This window comes from Parus major, chromosome 4 (assembly GCF_001522545.3).
Source record: "Parus major isolate Abel chromosome 4, Parus_major1.1, whole genome shotgun sequence".
Classification (NCBI taxonomy): domain Eukaryota; kingdom Metazoa; phylum Chordata; class Aves; order Passeriformes; family Paridae; genus Parus; species Parus major.
This window is the reverse complement of record NC_031771.1, coordinates 55907399-55929019: the sequence shown is the minus strand read 5'-3', so window position 1 is coordinate 55929019 and position 21621 is coordinate 55907399. Positions and strand designations below refer to the sequence as shown.

The 21621-nt window shown below is 38.9% G+C and overlaps 1 long non-coding RNA gene across 1 annotated transcript; it reads left to right on the top strand.

The window, feature by feature from the left end:
• The first annotated feature begins 33 nt into the window (after positions 1–33).
• LOC117244305 lies at positions 34–17634 on the top strand. Its single transcript, XR_004497126.1, has 3 exons — positions 34–229; positions 2735–2802; positions 10823–17634. It is a non-coding gene; the product is annotated as an uncharacterized LOC117244305 (long non-coding RNA).
• The last annotated feature ends 3987 nt before the right edge of the window (positions 17635–21621 follow it).

Sequence of the window (21621 nt, the reverse complement as noted above, 5' to 3'; positions counted from 1 at the left end):
GCTCCTGTCCCAGCCCCTGTCCCGGCCCCGGTCGCTCAGCGCCAGCCGGGGGAGGACGCGGCTCCCGGGAGGGGACAGAGCCGGTGCCCGGGGCTGCGGGCAGGACTCGAGCGATGGGGAACACGAGCTCACTTCTGTGCGTGCCCGCACATAACTTAGGAGAATGCACCCGCCAGCCGCCAGGCCTGGGGCCGCCCGTCCCTCCGCGGGGATTTACCCAGCAGCGCAGGTAGGGCAGGGGAATGTCACGACCCGGTGTCTATCCCGGCCCTGCCCCAGAGTGACACTCGGGCTGGGGGACCGCGGCTTGCAGGGGCCCCTGCCGCGGTCCCGACTGGAGACCTGGGCAGCCCTTCTGTGAGTAAGACCCTAGACCCTTCCCCTAGGTGGGGAAGACTTTTCCCGTGTTGCCGAGGTTGGAAAGTGAAGGTACCACAAAACTTGTAGCCAATTAAGATGTTAAGGATGTTTCCACAACGTTAGGAGGTTTAGATCTGACACGCCACACTACTGCTGTGTTAAGGATGGGGATTAGACATGCCACCTGGGGAAGATAAAAGCTTTCAGCTATTATATTTGAAAGTACCTACTTGCAAGCGTGGAATTTTGAGCTGCTAAGAGTTAAATGATACCTTCTAGTTGGCAATGATGAGTATTAAGTGCATCTGGGAATTGTCCCCAAGTGACTGTAGCTGATTTTGGTGTAAATCTGAGCTTCTGATATGTTGCACGTCTCAGAACTAGCTTAGAGCTCTCAAAGACAAAGTAAGTAATGCCACTGAACAATGGAGGCTGGAAAGCAGTTTATGGTGCAATAACCTTGAAGTGTCACTGGCTCAGATCAAGATGACTGGTGTTTGAATAGAAAGCCAGATACTGCTCATTAACAATTATTCTACACATTGATAGAAGATCTGGACAACATTTATAACCTCTTTGAATTGTCATAAGCAGTAAAAGAGTCAAGTCAGGAGAATCAAGTCCCTGGAATATACAGTGTATTTAAGATGAATCAGACACCTGTGTTTTGTTTTGTTTCATGTTAAATAGAAGTGCAAGTAATTCAGTTCATACTCAAATACAAATACCATGGCTACATGTGATTAATATGTACATAATTTCTCACCTTAACACACTCACAATTTTTGATCCTTTCCAACCACTCTTGGTTAGTTACAGAAAGTAAACATATGCTACACAAAAAAAGGAGTAAGTATTCATATAGGTTCCAAATTATTATTTTATAATTATTTTCTGCCTCCAGTCTCCAAACAGAAAACAAATGCCTTGATAGAAGATTTGAGGAACTCACTCACCACTTTTTTCTTGACTTCATTATTTTCTTTCGTCATGCCGTTGCTTTGCTGTTTGTTCTCCATTCTTGTTAAATTATTGTTTGTTCTCCACCTTGTTAAATAATATCTGAGGAAGAAAAGAGGGAAAGTTGTGCTACTGTTCAGGAGGGGAAAAAAGATACAGGCTCTTTAGTAGACATGCTGTCACTAATAGAGGAGGAACATCAGACCCACTGCAACTATTAAAGAAGTTTAGTCAGGTGGAACTACATTACTATGGCTGAGTTTCAGCCAAGGCATTTGGATTAATTGTTGGTGTGATTCTAATTATTATTAGACCTTTTGTGAGCTAGGTCATTGTGCATTTGCAAAGGAGGAGTCCATTTATTTACTGTTCTGTCAAGAAAATTCTTGCCTGTACATCACCATATATACTTAAATAATCTTAAAGGGTATTTTAATCTTAATTTATAAAGAAACTAAACTGGTTTCTGGTGTTTCAGAGAGGATCTGATATTTACATGGTGCTTCATTGTATGATCTTGGGCAGTCTGCCAGTTTGTTCAGTTAATTTGGAGCATGGATTACTGTGTTATTCTGCTTCAACACCTTAAGATAACAGCGTATTTCAAGATTTTTTTCTTAAGTGGCCATTATGGTAATGATAGATCCAGTCCTGAAAATAAGCTGTCTTCCAGACAGGAGTCTACAAGACAGTGAGCGATGAGATGTGGGGAGTAGCAGGCAGTTTGGTGAAGCAGTACACAGGATTGTTGAGGCCATGACACTTACAAGAGGTTTTTAGGATGAAATCACTTCTATGAGACATTGACAGTACTGGGGCCATTTTATCAGATAGTTCCAAGCAATCAGTCTAAGCTTTTAAGTAAGAGAAACCAGAGATGTAACAACATCCTAGAAGTACTAAAGCCAGAAAAGTTACCTTCCTCTCTCTCTCTACTTACCAGTGCAGTCAATACTAACAACTTGCAAACCTCCTTTTCCTCTGCTTCAAGGGGCCTTAGTGAATTACTGCTAAATTGTTCTTCAGAAAGGGCTTTCATGGAAATGTATTTCACTTTATAGGATAGAGAGTCACATCAAACAGTTCTTTCCCATGCCACATTCAACAAGTATATGAAAAATGTAATGACCTATTCATTGAAGATCCCACATCCCATACAGATTTCATATATGGATAATATAGATAATTAAATTAATGAAGGTTCTGACAGAGCACAAACAAAGCATCATCAAATTGGAATTTAAAAGCTGATAAAGAGTATATGGGTCATAGCTCTGAAACAGAAACAACAGAGTGAGAAACAATCTGCTAAGCATCTAAGGAAACATAACCTCACAGCTAAGCCACAAGCAGGGATAACTTGTGTCTGCTTTCTCTCATTGAACTTATTTTTATGTTGCTGAATTTTTTTCAGAACATCTTTAAAACATTCTAAGATATGTATGGTGTGTCTGGAAAGTTTAACTGCAATGCACCATCAGCGTAAGTGTTAATATTGAGCTACCCTTCCTATATTTCAGGTAACTCACTTTTACTTATTTAAGATATCAGATTTACTGTAGCAAAAGAAATGTTACCATATCCAGAACAGACATTCTAGTTGATGAAAAAAATAAGAAATCTGGGCTGGGGTTGGAGTAGAAGTCACGGAAAGCCTGCATGGATTTGTCAGTGTTATTTTTACATCTTATTGACTCATGTGCAGGGAAGAGAGACATGATTGCAGCAAGCAGAAACCTGATCTTCAGATTGTAGAGTTCAACAAAATCTAAGGAAGTGATGATCCATTTAGGGGAATGAAAAGCTCATATTTGCTCTGATGCTGTTGTTTACCACTCACTGAAAAATTTTAATAGTGTGGAAAAGTATTCCTTCCCTCTGAAATTCATATTGCTAGTACCAGGTAAAGTTGCTAAAGCTGTCGATCCAAAGATATTATTCATTATTTTTCCTTTGTCACAGCAGATTAGATTTTTCTAATCTAATTTAGTTTGCTTATCTACTTATCCAACAGTTTATTTAGCAATGTATGGGTTGAGTTCACTGGTAGGACAAGGAATACAACTGAGTCCTATGAATTGTTAGCCTTGGCAAGGAAGGCTCAGCTGTTCACAAAAATGGAACATTATGACTGGCACAGCAAACTGACTTTGGAGAGGTATGAATAAACCTACTGAAATCCAGGTTTAATTTTGAACTTCTATTGAACATTCAACTTTCATTTACTGACTGCAAGTCAGGCAAAAGAAAACTGTTGGAAAGCTGTCATGTTCAGAAAAAGCAAATATGCAAAGGGAGCAGTTCAGGTGAACTAAGATTCTAAACAGCCATATTTGCTAAACTGAATGATGAAATTGCCAAGGAGATGACACCTCAGGAAAGCTGAGTTAAAGTACACAGATGTTAAAAAAACCCCAACAAGACCAAGCCAGACTAAAAAGTGTATAAAACCTAGACTAGATCAATTACTGTTGTCCAGTCTGAGCATAAGGTTCAGTGGCCAGTGAGGGCCCATTTGCCATCTTCATCAAGTGAGTGTGGGCTAACACCAAGGCCTCAGTCACTCCACCCACAGCAAAACACAAATAAGTTTCAGGCAGTTTATCTGTGATATAAAAGATTCTCCTGTCACAAATTCCTCTTGATGGGCATGCACAGCTTCCCTATCTGTCTCCCAAGTACAAAATTATACTCTCTCCATAGAAAAATAATGTCTATGTCAACATTACACTACTTTGGATGGGAGAAATGTGGAAGAACAGCCTCCAGCTGACAAAATTCACTTGTATTTATAAGCTTGTATGACCTCTTAGGGATGGAAAGGGCTTTTTACCCCTCAGGACACACTTCTTTCAACTGTAGCACAGAATAGTTTGCTTTCTTTTAAGAGCAGGAAAAAGAAACACCAAGAGAGACACCACAGTAAGGTGTGAATGACAAAGCTTTGGAAAACACACTGGTGTAAAAATAACTCAAACAGACTCAGTAAGTCTTATTGTCCATGATAGACTGACATCTAATCATTTTTGCCTTAGGGAGACAAAATTTCCCAACTTAATTACTTTGGTTTTCTTTGCTTTGTAGTGGAAATAAGTCCATGTTTCAAAAATACTTTTTTTCTTTTTCCTTTTTTTTTTTTTTTTTTTTTAGTTCAGCACTAAAACTCTGACAAAAGAGCATGGAGGAGAAAAGTTTTGCACCTCACCCTTATTCCACAGCTTGTGTGTTGCTATCTTTTTTCTACTCAGCTATAGCAGAAGTTTTCTATGGCTGAGTGCTTGTGCCTTTCAAAAATGGAGCTGCTCTTGCAGTGTAAGAGATGTAAGCTGAGGACTTGCCTGTGCTTCATGACAGATGCCTCTGCCCCTAGTTTATGGTGTGTGAATGTGCTCCTCTCCCTGGTACTTTAAAGCACAAATACACACTCACACAGAAGAAATCCACCATCAATTAATTAAAAGATTGATTAATTAGAACATTCAATGTGAAGAAGACATTTTGAGTTTCTGTGTCCTCAATGCAGTAACAGCTTATGTAGATCCTGGTAAATGACACAGCTACCTGATTAAAATATGTACAATGGAACTCCATTAAGAACAGATTATTTTCTTCTCAAGCAGTTTTTTTAATTTAGTTCTATTCTGATTCTAGTGAGATGGTTCAAATCAATGTTTCCTATAGTGTTTATGAAAAATATCTAGCAGTCCCAATATTAAAATACCATTGATGGAATCAGATGGGGTATGACTTTAATTAGACACAGCATTCCCATGGTACTGAACTATTTACAAGAAGTTATTCTCAAATACTGTAGACACCACAGATCCCAGAAATACCTGTATTTTAAGTAATTAGTTTACATAGTGGTAAAAAACATGTCTTTTTTTCCTGTACCCATAGTATCCACCCTAAAGTTCCTTTGCAAAATGATACATTATTATATTTGCATTTCAATATTTCATACAAGTCATGATCTGGTCTCTTATACTGAGAGGTGGAAAGACTGAGTTTCTATCTCAAAGTGAAGTGTCCTGTTTTGGGATGTTGTTGGGTGTTGGTGGATTTTCTTCTAAAAAATTCCGGTGAATATTAAAGCTATTTTCCATAGAAATGTGTTACACTAGGAGAGGAAGATTTTGGAGTTAATGACTAGTTACATAGAAGCTGAACACTTGGCTAGCACAGGAAATTATTTGTTTATAAATTTCAAAACACTGGTTTATACCAAGATAAATCTATTCTTCCCTCCCCAAGTCAAGCCCTTGAGAAGATTGTCAAATTTGCTGCAAAGTGTCAAGTCCAATTTCTAGATGCTACTCACCACTTATCTGAAGTATTCTTCACTTCCAGCAAAGTTCAACACAGCTCAGAAGCAGCCCTCTTCAGAATTGCTGCTGCTGCCTTCTTCTCTAAAATAGGGACAACTAAGTCGTCAAATTGAATGTAAAGCCAGGTTTAACTCTTTTATACCATTTCAGAAGTAATAAATAATTAACAGTAAAAACAAAGAATAGTATGACGCTTCAGCTGGAATTCATGCAATGTCTGTTTTTTGCCCAATAGAAAACAAACTGCCTTGTATGGCTGTGATACCCTCCAAGAGGTCTTTGTTTCAGATACCACAAACTGTGAAAAAGGCTTTGCTTCCTGAATTTGAGCCATTAGACATGTGAAATGCAAGTGCCTAAGGCTAGGACTTGCATTCTTATATTTTTACCTGATTACAAGTGACTATACTGAGGAACACCCACAGCATTCCACGTGCTATAAATAGCTTTTAACAGTGATGTCCTGGGCCAATACTTGAGCTATAAATAGCTTTTAAGAGTGGCCAATACCTGGGATGATGTGGGAGGAGTCACCCCCTTGCAAGATTATAGAAGGCTGGGACAGTACTGTACGGAACACACTGTACAGTAATTAACCTCACAGTAGTTAATAAAAAAGATTTGCCTTGTAAAGCATCTCCTTTGTGCCATAGAGAGAAGCTCCATATCAGTGTTAGCTTAAAAATTGAACAAAATATGGATCAGGACAAGGGAGTAGAAGTTCTGACTTTGTTATAAATGCCTTACATCCCAAAGCTAAGAGAGATAAGAACACTCCATTCTGAAAAGGTGCTGTCTCTGGCTTTTCCCTGCTTGTACACGTATTGCTCTCTTGGAAAATTCAATGTATGTTATATCAGTCTTATCAGCATTTTTCTAAGGACCTTGATAGGTAATTTAGTTGGATTATACCTAAATTTTCAGATGTTAAGTATCCAAGAGATGAGATGTTAGGTAGAGAAGCAGCTGTACAAAGGTGAGTTGGCTGAACCTGTAAACTCTGGCTGGGATTTCAAGTAACTTTGTTCTTTTGGAGAAAGTGGGATTATTGAGCATGTGGTTCTTGGTTTGTATTACAATTATTAATTACAACTTGTATTTCAAGTTGTAATTGTTCTGGCAGCTCCTACAGATCACCTCTGACCCTGTTACATAAACCTTGCTGAGGTTCTCAAAAGATATTAGCATCAGATTTACTTCAGTTTAACAAAGGCATCCTTCTCCAGTTACATGATGCTAATCAATGAGAACACCACTTTTGAGCAACAGGAAAGAAGTTCTCCTTATAATCCCCTAGCATATTTTATGTAAAAAGACCTGGAATCTAATATCTTACAATTAACAGGAAATACAGTCTTTTACTTTAGCTCTATGTAAAATGATGGCTAAAAGAAAACAGGAGACTCATTCTCTGGAGTGAGAATGAGGGAGCAGACAGGTGGGCTTCAAACAAATCTTATATCTCAGCTACAAGTGTTCCAGGCTTGTATACATTTATACAAATGGATTCATTGTATACATTTAACTTTCATTTCAAATAATCTACATTTTAACTGAAATTTTTACAACTTTAAAATTAATCCCAGGTGATTAAATTATGAAAACTAAAACCAAGATGCTCTACTTCCTAGCAGCATCTGTCACTACTGGAAAGGACTTGCTGCTCAGGATGTCCCATGATTAGCATAGGGACAGGAAAATAAGAAAGAAGGGATATGAAGCTGGCAGTGTTACATTATAAAACAAGTTTTACATAGCTGTGTATGCTTTGGACACACATGCATGTTCAAAGTGCATTGATTCAATGATCACTGAAGAGTAGCTCATTCTATGATAAAACTAATCCTCTCAGACTAAACAAACTTTCTCTTTGATACAATTTTTCCCAAGCTATAGATTCAGGTTTATTAGTTTGTCCTGTTTTATTTTGAGCAAGAATACAAAGAAAACATCCCAAGGGGAACTTACACAGACATGACCAAGAACTAGTACAACCAAACCATTAATTACTTTGTTAGATACCACACAAGAAAGAAATCATAAACAAAGCAGAAAAATTGGAATATTACAAGCAAGTCTATGTTAAAAGCTTACAAAGTGACTATTCAGACAGAAAGCTGTGAAATTTTAATGCTTGTGATGCTTTTTTATCATTATTAGGAAGTTGGAAACTCAAATGCAAGAGAAAATAACTTCTGATAACCAGAAGTTGTACAGTATCTGTCACTATGTGTGTGAATGCTCATTCACACATAAAGTTGTAGTTGGTTTGTATGCAGATAGCTCCCATTGGAAATTATGCTAAGATTTTGGGTCTACAAAAATGTTCTGATCTAGCAAAGGAGTAGCCTACAGCTTAGTTTTAAGCTAGTTCCATAGGAAAATTAACCATATACATAAATACTTTGCTAGTGAAAGAGAAAATATCTAGTGTTTCACATAGTCTAACAACCAAAACTGGAATTTGGTGTCTTTTTCTGGCTGTATGTCCTTGATGGAAAAGCACTGCTTCCTGCACTGCTAAAACCACATTTTTGAGAGAAAAAACAGGACACTGACCATTGTTATTTAGTCCTTCAATCTTAAAACCTCAAAGTTCTGAATACTTACATTTCTGTACAAGGAGAGCAAACAGATCTGGGGGGAATAGAATAAGAATATTGAATATTTTAAAATAGTTTTTGCTGATTTGTATGACAGCTTATTGGATCAGCTACAGCAAAGTATTTTCCAGCTATTTTGCAAGAAAAAGTGGTTAATAATTACCTCTGCTGTGTTGGCCATTAGTGTTGTTTTAACCATTTTTTCTTATGTACACATGCAAGTCTAGTATGTCATCATATAGGAAAAATCTTATGAGCCATGAGTTTAATGTTTTTATTATGTTAGAGTTATTTTCAACATTACCCTCCACGTAGAGTAAACCTAGTTTAATCTTTACAAAGTTATTTCCAGTGAAATCAGCCTAGCATCTATGTATCATTTAGAAAATGTTGAATTAAATATTGACAAGTGAAGGCTTTTATGTTGTGGGGTCATGCCCTGAGGTATGACCAGAGCTGCTGCTTTGTATAGGTTCACTCCAGGTGGAAAGGAAACACTTTCAAAGTAATTTGTGTTATAAAGAAGGATGATGCCACAAAATGAAGCCCTCCTAGGACTCAGTCCTGAAGGCAGAGTACCCAGCATCTAAGTTCCTTTTGGTTGAACATCAAAGAATATTTAAAAATTTCTGAGACCAATACACTTGAGCAGTGTTATTACACTCAGGAATTGTTTATTACTTCTCTTGAAATCTTCAGAGAACTGTTCATCTTTTTGAAAGATTGCTTGAATTGCTAGCCCTACAGACCAAGCTGTGTGTCCTGACTCAAGGATCATCCTCATTGATATAATGACTTCTAGCCTTAGACATCACTCTTGATCTCTGTGGAGAGGGAAGAATCAAAATGCCTTCACATGCATTGCAACCTCAGCCGTCACTAGCTTGCTCAAATCTTGAGTTGCAAGGCTCCAGTCCCCTGAGAGCAACAAGCCCTGCTTGAGCCTGGAGTACAACATTCCTTGCAAGGCTGAATGTGCCTAAAAAGGATGCAGAGCAAGCCCAGGGTAGAAATATATGCTTATGTTACTTTCCTGTGAAAGTCAGTCCTGGAAATCAAGCTAGGAAAATAAACTTTGCCAGACTATGCTCTATCCAACCTGTCCAGCTATTTTAAATAACCCCAATACCAGCTTTGCTTCAAGCTACAAAACCCTTTTAGTTTGTCTAGCTGTAGTTTTAGATTTGAAGTTTCATTTTTCTTCATCTAGAGACTAAAAATAATCAGAGATATTTGTGTAACAAATTATTCTCCCATTCTCAGATTCATGAAACCTGGCAAGCAGTGGTTCACCATTTATTCTCTTGAAGGTTAAGAGATATTATCAAAGTGTTCCCCTCTCAAAGTAGGGGTAGGTAATTTAATACAAAAATAGGCTTCAATGAATCACTACCTTAATTTATGTAATTAAATCTTGATATGCAAATATGGTAAAATTCTGCATGTTTTGGACTTATATGTTTTTCTTCCATTTTGAGGAATTGGGGAATAAAGGGAAAAGCTAGTAAGGTAGGTCCTCTCTCCTCTCTCAAGCTTCATCTGTGATTTCCAGAGGCATTTAAGTGTCTTTTGTTGTAGTTTAAAAAATGGTACAAAAAATGCTTCGTCACACTCAGTAAGTTTCAATTACATGAACGTAAAGATACGAAACTCCCTTACTTTGCCAAGGCTTATGAAACATTGGAAAGGCTGGTGGCTGAAATGCCTGCTTTGCATTTCAAAAGGAATTGGGATCAAAGTCTGTTAGTTATTACCATTTTCAGCAGCTCATGGCAGCCAGCCATGAGGAGAGCCTAGTGGAACAGCAGAGTCTCCCCTCCACTTCCCTCAGGAGAGCGTGCTAAGGGACATTCTCAGCCCTTGTCCTCAGTCCAGGTGAAACTGATCCAGACCTTCACCCTGACTAACTCAGCCCTGCCTCGTCACTGTGGACTTGCCTGATGAGGACAGGGCTGTATCTGCCCTGACTTGGGGACTTCAGCTCACGCCTGAACCCCAGACCTGCCTCATCACCAGGGCAGGTCAGGCTTCTGGCTGAGCCTGAACGCTGCTACCAGGTGACTGGAACTCAATGTCAAAGAAATAGTATCAAACAGGCATAAAAGACGGAATTATCTCATAAATTCAGAAGCTGTGGAGTTGTAGGCCAAAAAAAACCCCAAAGGACTTGTAGGTGCTGGTGAGTTGTCATAACCCACCCCCCACGAGGGTGAAACCATCAACTTTGGGAGGAGCAGGGGATGGATGAGTGCAATGCTAGGGAGAGGAGCAGGATCTGAGCAGTGTGGGGTAGCATTGCTGACACATTGTTGTTCTCCCTTTCTCTGTAATGAGTAGGTCTGGACTAATATCAAGACTCATAAAATCTCAATTATAGAAACAGGCTCACAGTTAACAGTAAATTCTTAATAGATCTAAGGTGTGTTTCCTCTTTGACAATAAACAATGCTTTGAGCAGTGTTTTTGTTCTATGCTTTTCTGCTCTGAAAGCCAGCCATTTGAACTGTGATGTCCAAACAGGGAGGTAGAAGATACCACAAAAGTTTAATACAGTATCTTTGTCAAAAGCAGGACTCTCTCAGCCAGTGAGCACTACTGACAGCAAAAGGAATTCTCCATACAAGATCATCTTTGCTTCAGTTGCAGTTGAATTATAAAACAATATTTCTACAGTAAACTTCATTGTCAGTCTTTGCTTAGGAATGTAAGTAACACTTTTTAACCACCTAATTATTTAGGTGGTCTAATAATTCATAGAAAAAATTATGTAAGCAAAACAGCATATCCTAGGAAAACATTAGAAATTAAATGAATTTCATGGTAATTTCAAGTGATTAAAATATAATTTTTCTCATTTTCTGAAATAAAAAGACATTGACAGAAAACCATCATTTTGGCTCCAATCTTTCCTATGGAGAGAAAGAATAGAGCTAGAGCAGGGATCATCCCCCTGTACCCAGCACTGGTGAGGCCTCACATGGCCTCAGTTTGGGAAGGACTTTGAGGTGCTGGAGCCAGTTCAGAGAAGGGCAAAGGAGCTGATGAAGGGGCAGGAACTCCTCTTATGAGGAGCAGCTGAGGGAACAGAGGTTGTTCAGCCTGCAGAAAAGGAGGCAAAGGAGGCACCTTATCACTCTTGGATCTTCTCCAAACTAAATGCTTCTATGATTCTGTGATAGCCTACTCTGGAACTGTACAACTATCCAGACAGATTTATACACAGCTACTTAGGCAACATGAAATCCCCAAGTTATAAATTCTTGTAACATCCTATATAGCCCAATATCCTCTGTTTGCCTTGCTACTGTCATCTACTGTATTTCAGCTTTTCTGCTTCCCTTGTTTTTTGCATTTCCCATTTTAGCCACCTTTTGGTCTCTTCAGTCTTAAGTACAGGCTTTAAAGTTCAGCTGGAGTTGACCTCTGCCCACTGTTGCTATTAAAGGTTTGAAAATTGAACAAGCTACTGTAATTTCATGGTATAAACTAGTATGTGAAAGCAAGAACACTGACATAAGGCAAGTCACTATCAGTGAGATTGTTCCTAGTTTTATTGCCAATTATATGAACAGGGTGTGATAGTGGCTGAATTATGTCCAAGTGCATGACTCATGCCATGTATGGCAAAAAAATCCAGTAAGAACACTATGTTATTGCCTTCTACTTTGCTGTTGGTTCAAGGGGCATTACTTTCATTTTAAGATATATGTTGTCAATTAATAAAACATTAACCTGAGAACAGAAGGAGGAATCTATAGGCAGCACATACTAAGCCATTGAGAAGAATATTTAAAGTAGTCTTCTTATTCCACTATCCATTATTGAAATTACTGGTAGCTGCACAACAGAGTTTTGCGTATAAATCACCTTACCTCCCATTTATGGTTGTAATGAAAATCAGGGTTTTAAGTACTTCCTGTGGCTTAATTACTTGAAAGGTCATTCCCTGTTCCAGACCAGTATAGGATGCAAGTAAACCTCTCTAAGCAAAAAACAAAGTTATGCAAGTGCTAAAGCACTATGCTAAACTGGATCCTGGTCATACTGCTGAATCAAGTTACTTCTGTGTCAAATTAATTCCATTAAATGAAATAACAACACACAAGAATATGGCTATCTCAGGACTGTATTGCTCAACCTATCATTGAGTTATTTTGAAAGGGAGAGCAATTGTGAGGAGAAAGTTTGCATAAAACTGTACTAAGGACACTCAAATCTAAGGCTGCTTACAAAGAGCTTTAGAAAGTCACTTTGTGCATTAAGTGGCAGATAAAATGGATCACTTTACATGCATATTTATGTAGAAAACCCCTTAAAAATACACAGAAATGGACTCATATGTAGCTATTTTTTTGAAAGATCCTGAAACCATTGTGAATAGTTTTAGAAAGCCGACAGTTGAGTTGTCTGAGGCAGAAAAAACCAAGAAAAACAATAAAATTAATCCTAATAAAGGAGTCCTTAGGCTGATACTGTTTCAGACTGTGGCCAACAGTAGATCCTGTTATGTAGGCCTTTACTCTCCCAGCAGATGGAGAGAAGGACAGAAATCATGGATGTTGGACTAAGCATGCTAACTTAGAGGGGAGATGTGTCTTTTTCCCCAGGTTGTCCTTTCCTTGCAGAGCCTTTACAAGGTATAGACAATTACACAAAGAATCTCACTTCCATAAAACTAGCCAGCACTGCCTTTGGTCCAGCCCTGTAGTCACATCCTATAATGGCTAGGACTGGCTATTCAAGCAATGAGAAACAAAGACAGTTTATGTGTCTGGATTCTGGTTTCTTAACAATTTCCTAAATTAGAATATGTATTTGGATCCACTTTCTATTCATCTGGGTCACTTGCTCAATTTACTTACATTGTTTGTTCCAGCTTCCTGTGGCAATGAGTTTGACAGCATTCATACATCAGACTGTCAGTTTTAACCTCTTTTCTGATTACTCATCTGGAATTTCCCTAATTCTTGTGTTGTGACACTTATCAGCCATACCTTTCCTAAGTGAAGTTGTGCAGGTTTACCTGCACATTCCTACATTATGGGCTTGGTTCCCTGGGCACACTCTTATTGTGCTACTTTAGCAATTATACCTCACAGGCTGTATCTATATTAGTCACTGAAATAGATCTCATTTTCCTAAACTTTACAAGACATCCAGTTCACATGCTCCAAGACTACTCTGCCTTACAAGCCAGAATATGTCTCAGTTTACTAAAATTCAAACAAAAACATCACTGTGGTTGCACCATAATCTCCCCAATGTGCCAAGGAATCTCCCTTCACCTAATGCTGTAACAGGCAACCTCAGCCTTATGTTTCTCTGCTGCCAGGAGTGTTGTGGTGTGTTTATTATAAAAATTAATTGTTCTGGACAGGAAATGTCTGTTTTGGTAAAATGCTTCACTTTATTTTTTTTTCCTGAGCTGCTGCAGTAGCACCAGGAACTGGTACAAGGGAACACTCAGAGCAGAGGCAAACCTGAGCTGGATCCAGATACTCTAGGACAGGGAAAAGCAGGGCAACAAAACAGCAAAGGAGAATTATCAATGAAATGGAGCACTACAGCCTACAGAGGCAGTCTATTGCTGGTAGAGTCCTCACTGTAAATACTCTCTTACAGCAAGAGACTGAGAATAAGAAGTGAAGGGCAGAGGCAGTCAATCATGTCTTGAAGACTGGACTTCTATAAGACTACTCTGAGTTACTAGTTTGCCTTTAGGACAATATTTAATTAATTTCTTTCTTCTGCATATCTTTCATTCTCTCAGCATTCCTGAAAGAAATTCCTTGCTCAGTTGTTTATTTCCTTTTCAGAAAAGGTTTAATTAAAGTTCTCTTGCCTTCACTCCCATCTTATTTGATGGCTCCTTATGCTCTTTCTACTTCAGTTGTGATATAATATATTTGTAGTCTTTGGAGGAGAGGGCACAGGTTTCTGACCATCTATTCCTAAGTCCTGGAAAAAGAAATATTGTAATTAAGCAAAAATATAGAGATTCTTATACTTGGCTGGTTTTGTGGCTGAGGAACGCAACCCATCAGGGTGTTAAATACCACCAATGTCTGGCATGCCTGCTCCCTTTTCCCCCCTGCCCAACCCCTCTCCAAGAGGAGAGTGTGCACATCAGGCTTTCAGAGTGGTTTTTATTCACTGGCATTGCACAGCAAAGGTTTGTGAGTGTTGAGTGTGCTCTGGAGCCCCCAAAACTGCTGCAATACCGTGACTCACAAATCTCTCTATGGAGGGGCACAAGGGAAATAGGCAAACTCATTAACCTTTTTTCCTTTAATTAATTTTATAAAATCGAGTGGGTTCTTGATTAATGAGACTAGGTCTGGTCAAAAAAAAAGAGGTCAGCCAGGCAGGTAACTGTAGCAGCAGAAACAGCTATGTCTTATAGGAATGGTTGAGAGCTTTTAGCAATAGGTGTAGTAAAATCCTTCTCTGGTCTTATGCACATTTTGTCTTCTTCTTCTCCCCACCCTTCTGACAGCTAAATTGTGAACATAAAACTGTCAGAAATGCAGCCGTGAGGTCTGCTCCATAGATGGTTAATTCTAAAACAGTTTGTTGATGTTCCCTAATACATCATGTACCAATTAGAGAGATGAAGACAACATAATTAATCCTGTCCCTGAAATAATCTTCTGTGTGGCATTTAAGCTTCAGACTAAACAGTTTAATAGGCATAATATGGTGTTCTGCAGAAGTAGTGAGAGCAAATATCCACCCTGTGGTTAAATAACTGATTATCAACAAATGGTACGACATTTAAATAGAACCATTACTGTTTTATCAGCTGCATGAGAGCAAGCTAATAATCTGCAAGCAAACATGATAATAATGCCACTTCATTCCGTTTTTCCAACTTTGTACTCAAGATTTTAACAGACTCTGAGAGAAGAATCACCATTCTTCAGGAATAGGGAAACACCATGAATTTGTCTAAACTGAAACTCATGATGGTGTTTCCCTAGTTAGTACAGACTCTGTTTGATATTTCCCCTTCTTCAAAAAATCAATTCACATGCAGTTAATTAACAGCTGGAAACTTGCCTGATTGTTTCATTAGAGTGCAAAAATATAACCCAGGGAAGCAGGAACACCAAAAAACTGACTTGCGTAATTGCTGTTGCAAAAGAGGCTTGCAGCTTCTATCCAGCCTGTGAGAAACCAGCTGGTGTGCCAGAATAAGGTAGGCAAACATTTAATGTAGTCTCTCTTACTCCTGCAAGAATTCTTACTGTCTCAAAGGAAGGAAAATTATGACATATCATAGTAACTTTTCTGTTTACAGGACCTGCCATCAAAGCTGCATTGGGTGGATACATAAGCTTACACAGTACAAACATATATGTTATTTTCATGGAACACCCTGAATATATCTAACTGCTTGAAATGGTTAAATGCAGGTGTCAGGTGTAGTTTGACATGTTCTCAACAGTCCTCAAGGCAGCAAGGTATGGGAAATACTATATTCTTCACATATAAGAGATCTTGCACTTGTCTTGAAGCAGAAATTTGGAAAATTTTTGTGATCTTCTCCATTCATTCTCCTGTTCTTCTGTTACTATAATTTCCTGTTTACCCCTCAAATGATTTAGTTAAGGAATGAAATTCATTCATTAAACTCCTGAAGCTACTCCCTCCATCTTGCCTTTCCTCCTATTTCTGCAAGACCACAACATGGTGCTATCTGAGGCTCAGTTCTGCCTCATGATCACCCCATCCTTGGGGCTTGATTTGTCTCTTGATCATTTTGATTAATATTTGTTTCCCTCCAGGTGCAAAGCACTCCCCCAATATCCTGCTGTCTGCAATTATCCCAGCTTAAATTTTGTTTGAAACCCTAGCTTTAACTCTTCAACTCCTTCCTCTGTGTGAAAGTAATTAATTCCTGCTGGAATTAATACATGCTCTGCTGTTCCTTTTCTCTTTATGGGGACATTACTGTATGCTGATTCTTTACCTGAAAATCCACAACAGATACCAAAGCCAAAACTGGGTACCATACCAGGCCCTATGGCATTCTGGCCTTATTTAGTGACCTCTGCCCTGACCTACATCAGCTGATTAAGGTCTAGTATCCTTTGTGGGTAGGATATATCAAGGACAAGATAATCTCTCAAATCAGGGGTTAGATTGCACCACATTTACATGCACATCTTTGCTCTGACTCATGCCTTTACACATAGTTACATGGAAGCCACAGCCCTCTCTGGCCAAATCAAGACTTGTTTGTGTCTTGTTTGTCAGTCTCTGACTGACCACAGATTTTAGAGATAGCAGATTACATGTGATGTTACTTCTTGGATCGTACTCCTTGGATTTACCCTTCTGTTGTGGTAAGCTTTACATGAAAGAAAACACGGAGAGGATTCTGACTGCATTTGGACACTCACCATCCAAACCTATCCTAATTCACTGTTGCCTTTAAACCAAAATGTTCTGAGCTACTGATACAGATTCTTCTACCCAAATTCCCAAGGAAATACCTGGAGTTCAAAGAGGAATCTTGTGGATATGAAAACAGTGAAAGGGATAACTGACAACTGCAAGCAACTGTGAAGACAGAGAAGATCTCACAGCTTTAGATCACATGTGGCTTAAGATTTTTTTTGAAAATACAAGGAGGGACGAATCTGGTTGTGACTTTCTTTCAAGTTGCCCTCTTCTCTACAACATGTTCTTTCATGTTTGCCAGTACTGCCTTGAAATCCTGACAGCTTGGCAGACAAAACATTTTTTTAACTACAGTTTCTCCTCTTCAAGGAGCATGAAATTAAATGACTCGGTTTCTGTAGCAGCGGAGAATGACTCCAAGTCCTTTGTCCAAGACTAAGAGTTGATACCACTCCCTTCAAATTTTCCTTGCTCTGTGTTATGATTTGTTCTATCTGCTTCACTTGCTCAAGAGCTCAAATAGTTGGTTTTTTTTTTTTTTTAATCCTTTTAAAAACAGTCTCCAGTCAAAAAGATTTGTATTGGAATAGCTTCCTAAATCAGAATCTGAATGTTTGGGGTTTTTTTTTCTGGAAATCCTGGTAGCTTCCAATATTACCTATTTGTTCTTCCTTTTCAGCTCAAATTAAAATGTATCATTGTATAACTGCAAAATTCTCTTGCCAATTTGTAAACTAAGAAGCAGTAATAAAGTAATGGAACAGTAATAAACACCTTCCCCAAACTTTGTGGCACACCTCAAAATCCTTTTGCAATTAAAGAAAACTAATTTGACAACTCCCTTTCTAAACAAATCTCTACTACGTTTCCTTCTACCCATTGTCTATGATGTTTGTTCATAAAATACCTTCCTAGTAAAATTCTAGTAAGAGCCAAAAACCTTATTGCCCCTTCCACTGTAACACACAGTTTAGGAATGAGGAACAACTCCTGTCTGCTAAAACAAAGCCATGAGAGAGCTGTACCCCTGGTACGATTCCTTGTTTCAGTGCAGTGGGGAAAAGAGGGAAAACCCCTTGTTCCATTACTTGACCATTTTCTTCCTTCTCATTCATGGACTAGTTTTGTCTGATTGGAAATCCAGAAATAGAAATTAACTGTCTTTAAGCAGTTTGGGTCATAGATTAGCAGCAGAAATAAGTAGTTAATTTCTATTACTTATCAGCCCCTTTTATTCCTGTGAAGAAGGACTGAAGATTAAACTTCATTGATATGCTGTACTTATATGTAAAAATTATAGAACCTATAATTTGACTTTTTGCTTCTATAACAAGAGACTGACTGGGAAACACATGTCTCTGAAGTACATGGAGATAACCAGGTGTTTAGGATGTGGCAATGGATAGGGAGGGCTACTCCATGTTTTAGCATAGTGCTATTTGGAAAGCTTTGTTTTGGGAAACAAAACAGAACAAAACAAACCCACTACACCACCAGCAGCACACATACCCCAGATTGTGAGAGCTGAGAAGCAGATTTTTTCCCATTTTTTTGTTTTCTCCATACAGCCATCAGCTTTCTCCTTTTCTATCCCTACCCTCTCAGCACAGTGACTGAGCAACAAAGAGCAAATCTCACCTTCAGGCAGAGGAACAAAACCTTTCCTCACATGAGGACAGAGGAAGGGAAGAATGACAAATATGAGGTTAGTGAGACTAGAACAGGTGCAGAGAATCAGTCCTGTCTGGACTAGGAGCCTGGGACGTATCAGGCTGCTTCAGGAGCAAACAGGGTAGTGTGCAGACCCTGGCATCAGCTGGCTCTCCTGTTCCCTGACAGTGGGACTGAGAGAGTCAGACCAACCACCACAGCTATTTGAGACTAAAGGATTTGGATTTTATACACATTTTGTATTTACTTTGATTCACCTGCTTATGAATAGCATTAAATACATTCACTAGGAAAGTCTACCAGTATAAGAGGGAAGTACCCACTGTCAAACCAGGTTCTTGGCCTGCATAACTTCCAGTTTTTCAGCCCCAGAGTTTTGAACTCTATGACTCCATTTCCAAGTAAAGAATTTTGATTATTAAGCCCTAATGTTGCACTCCAAAAGACTGGGGACAACAGATTAGATCACAGAACTATTAGAACATTAGACCATTAGAACAGAGACATAGAAACAAAATTCAAAGCAAGCAGGTAAGAAAGTCTCTGGTACTACCAGTTAATGTCTCCTACCTCTGAGGATAGATGGTCCAAAAAGTGCTTGCAGGAGTAAAATATTTTACAGATGTTAGGTATTGTTCTTCTCAAAAATCTTGAAGTGAAAATATACTCCAAATCAGTTAATACTGAAGGTGGTTAAAGAGATGGGCTTGTTCTTCTGGTATGCTTGACAGACTTGAGGCAGTCTGTGGTCTTTGCTTGCCTTTCACACTGTGTGCCTAAGCAAAGGGTGCTCTCTGTAAATGACTTTCTTCTACCTTTGGACTCAAAAAGATAATGGATAAAAAGGATACAAGATCACAACTCAACTAGAGCCTACAGTATTTTTCAATGTTTTCAGGAGATCAATGTAAATCTTTGACCCCTAAATTGCCTCACCATAAGCAACATATGTAAAACAGAATTAGGAGCCTTGGCTGAGTAAGGAATGCTTAATTTATTTTGTAAAGAAGGATATGGTGCAAGGAGAACATCCTTCACTGTTCTCAAAATGTATTTAGACTAAGAGTAAATCCCATAAGACTGAGCGAATAAATTCCCATTAACATAAATATTTGATCATCCCTCTTAAATACAAACAAAGAAGGATACAAGAGTCCCCCATCTATCTGAGTTTCCACAGAAATTACTACACTCTAAGAAATCACCATACCTTTTCTTTGGATCTTATTGTTGCAAGATTGTTCCCTTCCAACTAATAGATCAGAATACTTTTGTCAGACCCCAAGTTTACAGCTCAGAATTTGTGCCACGGAGCTGAAACTCCCCATGAATTTGTTTCCTTTTTATAATGAGGTTTTTACTATTTTTCATAATGAGCTTTACTGCCTGAGGACAGAAATTACTTTTAATAAAGGCACTTGCCAAGCTAGCATATGATTAATCTATACTTATTATTAATCTATACTTACATCAATTAAAGAAAGCACTAAAGAATTTTTTGCCTCCAAGGAATGCCATAGTTATAGAACAGTTCCTCCAGAAGATAAAAGCTGTGACATAACATGCAGACTCTTCTCAGTCAGAAGATTCCCCATAAAAACAAACCTTTGGTGAATCAGTAAAGAGATGGGAGGTTGCTGGGCATCCTCTGCCGTGCTGGCACTCAAGAGAAAGGATGACAAAGTGAAGAACCTCTTCCTTCCCTTCCAGTGAGCAGAAAGGGCTCTGGACTGCCAACCCCTCTGCCCAGAAGTCGAATTTCAGTCGGTGCATGGCTGATGGGGGCGGGGGAGGCGTGACTGCCCTCCCAATGGGGTAGAGAATGCTCAGGGCTCACTTTGTCCCTCTTATGTACAGTAACTAAATGCAGCACAAGGCACACCGCCCTGCTCCCCAAGAAAGCTCTAACTATGTCCTGCACATTCCCTCCCTGCATGGGGATGGTAAGCACTCAGCCTTAAGTTCCTCAGGAGGGAAGAAAATGAATAGCAGGTAAGGAACAAAGTCGGCTGATGGGGAAAGAGATGCACAGGCGATAAGATAATCTGTTGCCTTAATATTAAGCCATTAATTGTAGTAGAATAAAGTTGAAAGAAGAGAAATCAGTGAGGTAATTTCTCAGTGTAAACAAGCATTTTCTTTTCTTCATTTCATTAGTTTTCATGTCAGACAGTCTTTTTCTCTGCAACAAAAGCCTTAGAAAAACAACACCTCTCTTAGAAGGCCTTTGAGCTAAGAAAAAAAATAACAGGCATTTAAAATTAGGCATTAATACAGAATTATTATTTATTGAAATACCCAGTTCTGTATTTGCTGTTTTTCATTTGATCTTACCTTACAGAGCCTTCTGAAAACCACACAAGCTGAACATTTAAAGAATTGGCATATCTAAGAAATTCTGCGTTTTTCAGCTTTAGTCATATGGATGCTAATAAGTTTAGTAAATTCAAAGCTGACTCCAGAATCTAGTTGTTTTTCTCAGAACTCTTTTCAAACCAATATCTTTCTCTGCCTGAACTTTACTGGAATTCAGCCTTGGATTCACAATTATCACAGCAACTTCCTCAGACTCAGCACAGTCCAGTCGAAGGGACCACACAGTGCTTGAACAGGCACTGACAGAGGACACACTGTTGTATTTACATTAGTGCCTCACTTAAGGGTCTAAGTGTGCTTCCTCTAGCATCTGCCAGACCTCCTGGCTTGGATCCAGGAGACTGTAATAGCAATGCCAGTAACAATTATGGGTGATACACCCTTTATTTCCAAAGAACCATTATAATTGATATTAAATATTTACACAGTAGTGACTACAAACCCCAGGTTTGGCATTCTGCTTCACTATCCAACAGATAAAGAGCTTTTTTGTAGGGAGTTCACCACACTTGGGGTGAAGAAAAGAGTATGAGAAAAACAAACAAAAGAAGAAAGGACAAGTTAGTCAGTCATGCAGTAAATACACTTTCATCTTATTCTGCTGGAACTTTCTGACCATCATAGTACGGGATTGTTCTAAAACATCAGTGAGGTATTTCAGAAAGTACTGAAGAGTTGTGTTAATTTTCAAAATTGTGGCTGAGCCATGAGGAATTTGCTGAGGAGTTTTCATCTCAGGACTTACAGGGACATGTTATAGGGACAAACACATACCATGAACAGTGAGCCTCTGAATGTGGTGCTGAGTTTGTCTCTTGTAACCACGACATATGTGGAGCTTCAGAGATTAACAGCTTGCTGTGAGAACAATACCAGCAGCCATTCTTTGTAGGAACAGACTAACACCCACCGGCTGT